Consider the following 5,859-nt stretch of genomic DNA (forward strand, 5'->3'; position numbering starts at 1 on the left):
ATATATATATATATATATAAAAGTTAACTTAGACCGTTAAAAAAATAAGTAACAAAAATTAAATATATATTTTTATTTTCTGTTGAATGGTACAGTGTTAATTTATAATATAATAAGTTATGGTGTTCTCATAGATAAAAAAAATATAATTTAATATTATTCTTTTCTAAAACTCATATCTGTACAAACAATAATAGTATTAGAGAATATGGAGGTTTCTTCGGTGGGAAAAGAATAATTTAGACTTTGAAGGACCAGGTTATAAATTCAAATAATAAAAAATGTATGAATTGGTTCACAAATAAAGCAGAATAACGGTTGAGAGGAATTTGAAAAAAGTTTAGAATTTTTTATTACAAGAAAGCACCAACAGCGCGTCATGGTGGAGGAGATCCGCTCGGTTGTCATCGTTGCGTCGTCTTCCCCGGTAAGTTGGGCGTGGACCATGGTTGTCAAACTCGCGAGTTAACTCGTAAACTTGTACGAGTTTACGAGTTTAGGTAGTAGAATTGAGTTGACTCGGACATAAACTCGTTTCTGGGTAGACTCGGGTTGACTCGGCTAGACTCGGACAGAATCGCTCAAACTCGCGAGTTTGCTAGCGAGTCAGCGAGTTTGATAGCGGTGCCCATTTTTGCCAAAACGGCATTGTTTTGGGGCCCAAAAAAAAATCTACAGCTAACCCAGACCCAGTAACCCAGCCCTAATTCGAAACCCTCACACTCCAGTGACTCCACGAACTCGAAGCCCTCACCATTCACCAAGCCTCACTCTCTTCTTCTTCTCCAACGGCGCTGAATCGCCACCGTTGTCTGCAAAGTTGTCTGCGCCGCCAAGCAGAGGCCGGACGTCGGACGGATCCCTCATCCCTCGCCTGTCGCCTCGCCTCATCCTTCATCCATCATCCCACGCAGAGTCGCAGAGCCCACCAGGCCACCACCATCCACCACGCAGTGAAGGTTCCTCCTTCTTCGTCGACACCACCCCACCACCACGCAGTGAAGGTTCACCGCCCCTGTTCTGTGGTCGTCGGCCGTCGCAGTCCTTCGTGTTCTGCATCACTGCGTTTGCCTTCCCTCCCCTGTTTGTCGCCCTTGTTCAGTTGTTCTTCACTGCCGATCTGCTTCAATTCTGCCGATCTCTAAAGTAATTTTTGTAAACAAATTCAAATATTAACAATTTTGGTATCAATTCTGCAATTTTGGTTTTGCCCTGATCTGCGTTTGATATGTTGAAAAAAATTAAACTAATGCTGTTAATGACTTAATGTGTCTGCCCTAATCTGCATTTAGTTAGTGGATAAATTAAATTTTGGTTCTGCTCTGATCTGCATTTGATTTTTGTTAATGTGTCTGAATATCTGACTGAGACTCTGAAGTCTAAAATGTTAGTGTTACTGTGTTAGTTTAGTTAGTGTTAGTTATGAATTTAGTTAGTGGATAATCTGAATCTGAATTTGTTAGTGGATTGTGGATAATCTGAATCTGAATTTAGTTAGTGGATAATCTGAATCTGAATTTGTTATCTGGGTTGTTGATTTTTAGGGATAAAAATACAAAATGTCTGAGAATGTTGGTTCAGGGACAGGGTCTTCGCTTCCTAGTATTCCTAGACCTACACCTGCTGTTTCTAGGAGGAAAAATGCAACTGGAAATAAAAGTGATATAGGATGGAAACATAGGATTGATGTTCAAGGCAATGGTAAAAAAGTGAAGTGTAATTATTGCTCAAAGACTATAAGCGGAGGGATTTATAGATTCAAGCATCATCTTGCCGGTACTAAAGAGGATTCAGAGCCTTGTGCTTCAGTACCTGAAGAAGTTAAGGCTGTGATGTTAAAAGTCTGTGTGGAGGCTAAAGAAGCATCATTGAAAAAGAGAAGATTCGGTGATGATGAGGATTATCCTAAATAAACAAAAAAGGAGAAGGACAATTCTCAACAAAAGGGGAAAGATATTCACAACTTTGTCACAAAAGGAAAATGGGCTCAAGTTCAATCAACAATAAATCAAATGATGAAGGAGGATCTAAAGGAACAATGTGATCAACAATGTGCCATATTTTTCTATACAAGTGCTATTCCTTTCAATGTTATTAAGAATCCCGAATTTTTAAAGTTTTGTGAGTTGGTTGGGAGATATGGAATTGGCTACAAACCCCCTTCTTACCATGAGTTAAGAGAAACCCAATTAAAGAAGGCAGTGACCAATGTTGATGAAATGCTTACCGAGTTTAAGGCAGAGTGGAAGAGAACTGGTTGTTCAATCATGTCGGATGGATGGACTGATAAAAAAAGGTGTAGTATTTGTAATTTCTTGGTGAACAGCCCTAAAGGAACAGTTTTTCTTTATTCATTGGACACTTCTGACATATCAAAAATAACAGATAAAGTTGTTAAAATGCTACAAGATGCTGTAGAATTTGTTGGCGAAGAGAATGTAGTCCAAATTGTTACAGATAATGCTGCTAATTATAAGGCTGCTGGAGAAAGAATGATGGAGACTAGAAAAAGTTTGTACTGGACACCATGTGCTGCACACTGCATAGATTTGATATTGGAAAGGTGCATGAAACAACCATAAAAAAGGGAAGAAAAATCACCACTTTTATCTACTCCCGGAGTATGCTCATTAGCATGTTGAGGAATTTTACAAAAGGAAAGGACTTGGTTCGGCCAGGTGCCACAAGATTTGCCACTGCCTATTTGACTCTCACTTGTCTTCATGATAATAAAGGACCGTTGATGACTATGTTTACTTCTGCTGATTGGAAGACAACTAAGGTTGCATCAACTCCTGAAGGAATAAGAGTCCAAAATATGCCCTTGGATAGTAGGCTATGGAAGAATATTGTCATATGCCTCAAGGCTGCTATTCCTCTCATTACAGTCCTTCGGTAATTGGTTGATTCAGATGAAAAACCAGCCATGGGTTTCATCTTTGAAGGCATGAGAAAAGCCAAAGAAACAATCAAGACTAATTTTGGTTGTGTTAAAAAGAGGTAATCTTGAGTCTTGACTAATTGAAAGCTTTAATATTTGATTATCAATGTATCATGTTACCATGTTTTCTTATTATATTCAGTTATTTATTTAATTTTCTTATTTTTATTCATTTGCATTGTTATTTTTAGTTATGAACCTATATGGGAAATTATTGACGGAAGGTGGGAAAGCCAACTGCATAGACCATTGCATGCAGCTGCGTATTATCTTAATCCTCATTATCACTATGAACTAAATTTCATGGTTGATGATGCTGACATTAAGATTGGTCTATATAGTTGTTTGAAAAAACTGGTTCCTAACCAGGAAGAAAGGAAAAAAGTTGGTCTACAGCTTCCTGACTTTCATTATGCTAGAGGCCTCTTTGGTAATAAAACTGCAAAGAGTAGTAGGAAGACCATGCTACCTGCTGAGTGGTGGGACTTCTATGGAGATAGTTTTCCAGAATTAAAGAAGTTTGCTATCCGAGTTCTAAGCTTAACTTGTAGTTCATCTGGTTGTGAGCGTAATTGGAGTGCATTTGAAATGGTGATTCCTTAATCCTTAGAACTATTCATTATTTATTTTAATTTTAATTTCTGTATATTTATTAACTATTGGCACTATATGTTTGTAGGTTCATACAAAAAGAAGAAATCGGTTGCATCAAAAGAAAATGAATGATTTAGTGTATGTGATGTATAATTTGAAGTTAAAGGGCAAGCAAATTAGAAAAAGTCCAGAACTTGAATTTGATGCAGTGCATTCTGATGATGAGTGGATAACTGAGAATGTTAATGAAAATATTGTTGAAAGTGTTGAGCATTCTCACTTGTCAATGAATGACAATACTAACGATGATCCAAATAGTAATGAATTTATTATTCCAGGTATGAATAGTAATGAATTCAACATGGGTGAGGGAGGTGAGAATGAGTTTATTGGGGATCCACAACAAAATTTAATAGAGGAAGAAGATGAACATGTGAATGATGATGATGATGATTTTGTTGGCCGTGTTGAACCTGAGCCTGAAAGAAATGATGTTTCTGATGAAGATGGTGAAGATGATGATGTTGATGCCATGGAAGATGAAGATATTTGAGGATTTGAGTTTTAGAGTTTATTAGAACATTTAATTGTTGCTTTGTTGTTTTCTTTTGTGTTTTGGTTGTGTCTTTTGAAGATTTAATTGTGTGATTGTATGTTTTATGTTGAACTAGATACATACTTGTGAAGGATTTAAATGTGTGATCCAGAGTACTTGTTGTAACTTGTAATTGTAGTATTAATGTATTATGTTAATTTATTATGTGTTTTGATGTTGAAATTGTTAAGTTTGAATGTCTATATCTGAGTAAATATATGTATTATACATACTATATATATTTTTATATGAAAAATGTATAACAGGTAAACTCGTATGAGTCTACGAGTCGAGTCTAGGTCAGCTCCACGAGTTTACCTAGACTCGCGAGTTTGACAACCTTGGCGTGGACTCTAACATTGCTGGTTCAGAAGATCTGATAGAAGAGCAAAACAGAGAGATTCAGAGAGGAGAGAGAGCTCGCCTCACTGTCGTCGTTGCCGTCGCCACCGCAGTTCATCGCCTCTCCAGATCTGGTTGCAACGCCCAAGCCTCTGAGGATGTTCCATTACGAAGTGGGGTGTAAGTGGAGGCCACTACCGGAATTCTTAACTGCCATTTTTTAGTACTTGAAATTTAATGGAGATATGGAGGAGACAGAGGATTCGATAAGGTTACTTAGCAGCAAGAATATTGTCTCCCTTGATGTTCATAACAAGCTGATTAGTTGGATTAAGGATGTGGAATCAAATGTGCCTGCAATTGATGTGCTGGGAGGTGATTCACATAAACAAATTGGTGAAATTTTAGAGCCAGAGGAAGATGGGAACAAGAACAACCCTGACTTGAAGGCCGAATGTGTTGGGGTGTTCGAGGTCATCTCAATTGAGCCAGTCACAATATTGCAGGCCCGATGTCACGACGATGCTGGAAGCTGATCAATCTTGCTATTCTTTTCTTTATTAATCAGACTAGTATTTTGTGGATTATGTTGGTATATAACTTTTTAGGAATTTCGTTACCTGATGCACTCATTCTGTTCAAACAAGACACTATGGTTTTTGATATACTATTACTGTTAAGAGTGTGTTTGGCAAACACGTTGAGATGTTTGGCAATCTTTTTTTTGCTCTAAACGTAGACGTAATTTTGTATCCTAAAAGCGCGTTCACTTGACACAAGAAACTGTAGCTTTTGTGCACTTAACTTGTGTTTATGTTTGTTGTTGGTCATTATTGGTTTTAATAATTTTCTCCATAATTTTTTTTATCATTTTTAATACTTTCTTTTATATTTTGATCTTTTATTTTTTTAATTAAATTATTTATTATAATTTTGTTATAATATCAATTATTGATGTTATTAAAAATGACAAAATAAATAAAAAACTTATGATACATAACGATAGAGTTATAAGTAATAAAATGTTATCGTCCAAAATAATACTAAATAAAAAAATACTGACAATATTAAAACAACGATAGAATATTTTTTGTTTGATATTGTTAAATTTATCATTGTAATTTTTGTATATTGTTTATTCTTCTAATTTTTTTTTATAATATGTATTATTGATCCTATTAGAAATGATAAATTAAATCACTTGGGATTTATTATAAATTCTTTTTCATTTCCTTCAAGTTTTACGGAAAAAAAAAAAAATCATATGTCAATATGAAAGATAAAGTTGTACAGGAGAATATGTGTTTCATTAAAATATGCGGTGTTTGATCATTAAGAATTGGTAGTAATTGAGGCCGTTTTTTGGGAGTATGGATTTGTGTTACAT

At 35.7% G+C, this 5,859-nt stretch overlaps 1 pseudogene; it reads left to right on the top strand.

Moving 5' to 3' along the window:
• Positions 1-1,559: 1,559 nt before the first annotated feature.
• LOC107610582 (uncharacterized) lies at positions 1,560-4,656 on the top strand (annotated as a pseudogene).
• Positions 4,657-5,859: the final 1,203 nt, after the last annotated feature.

The sequence above is a fragment of the Arachis ipaensis genome, chromosome B8, assembly GCF_059453495.1.
Source record: "Arachis ipaensis isolate K30076 ecotype BB chromosome B8, ASM5945349v1, whole genome shotgun sequence".
In the NCBI taxonomy this organism is placed as follows: Eukaryota; Viridiplantae; Streptophyta; class Magnoliopsida; order Fabales; family Fabaceae; genus Arachis; species Arachis ipaensis.